A 1510-nucleotide genomic window follows, 5' to 3' on the forward strand; every position below is an offset into this window, starting at 1 on the left:
AGGAAGGGGCCTTAGTGTGAGGACGTCTGGGAGGATCTGTAGCCCCGACACTTGTTTCCGGTCTGGGGTGTGACTTCTGAGTCCCCTGGTGTGGCGTCAGCCCTGGAGGTATAGATTGGGGGCAGGCACGCGGTGGCCGGTTCATCCCTGCCTCCTCTGTCTGGCCTGGGGGGTGGGCACTGCAGTTGATGGGCTCACAGGGAAGGGCATCACTGCCCCATGTTGGGGCTGATGGGGAGGGTACCCCAAAGCCTGGCTTTCCTAAAAGCCACATAAAAAATATCTCTAAGACTGTCTCCTAGTGACCGCCAGTCCTTCCAGAGTCCCGGCTAGCCCTGAACTTGTTCTCCACTGACCCCCAGTTGGACTGTCAGGAGTGATGAAACCCGCTTGAGATCACTTCAGTTCACCCCTGACATGGAGCTAGGGACGTGAGACCTTTGTGCAAAAGACCTGGGAGCCGCATGGGACCACAATTCTGAGTTGGCCTCTGGAGACCGATCTGTGCCCCTCCCTTGGTGCATCAGTCACCTCTCTGGGTCTAGTTCCACTGTCTTCAGAGTGTGCAGTGACTCCTGTTAGAGTCTCTCCCTCCCTCCAGACACAGCCCTAAACAAGCTTCAGTGTGTCAAGGCCAGTAGGATGAGCCTCAAGAAAGGTCTTCAGAGCCCTTGATGAATAGGTAGGAGGTGGAGTGGGGGCTGGAGGCGGTGAGCCAAGCAGCCAGGAACCCCATAGCTTCAGAGTCTGGAGGGAGCAGGCCTGCCTCACAAAGAGGGTGACACACTTCCCTTCCCAGCTCCGAGGTTCCCAAGCCTCAATTTCCTGAACAAAGGTCAGCCCCCGCTTGCTGCTGATGCTCTTTTGGGAGCCTTGGCATTGGTCAGCAGGGAAGAAAGCCTCCTCTCTCCGGGTGGTGGCTGGCCTGGCACGGGGCTGCCTGGGAAACAGTCCAGTGTGTGTGGCTCCATGGGGTATTCAGAAGCCCAGGGTCTGGCGGGCTCTGTCAGCTGCTGGAAAAAAGGGAGCATTGTCCCATCCTCACCCAAGCCAACCAGCCCTTCTATCTGCTGCTCTTGGGGGCCCAGCGGACTCCTTGCTCCCAGGGCAGGCTGGGACCCAGAGGTGCCCACAGCCAGGGGCCAGGACCCAGCTCTAAGCTCGGAAGCTTTAGTCTGAGCACTACTTTTGGACAGAACTAATTTAAGAACTAATGATCATCCCACATTCAAACAGGGCCTAAGCAATATAGCTGCCATTGATGGAGCATAGTCCATGTGTTAGGGGCCTGGTACCCACCATCTCGTGTCATGCACACCCCATCCTACAAGGACCATTTCTATACAAGTTCTAGTTTGCGATGAAGAAACTGTGGCTTGGTGGGTTATGACGCCCCCGAGGTCACATAGCCAGAGCTGCAGTGCCCAGGCATGCTGACTCCTGAGTCTGGGCACTTCCGGGCTGTTTTCCATGGCACCAGGCCCCTGGGGTGAGATTCCTCTCCGACATC

The sequence above is a fragment of the Pteropus alecto genome, unplaced genomic scaffold (assembly GCF_000325575.1).
Source record: "Pteropus alecto unplaced genomic scaffold, ASM32557v1 scaffold60, whole genome shotgun sequence".
NCBI classification, from domain to species: Eukaryota; Metazoa; Chordata; class Mammalia; order Chiroptera; family Pteropodidae; genus Pteropus; species Pteropus alecto.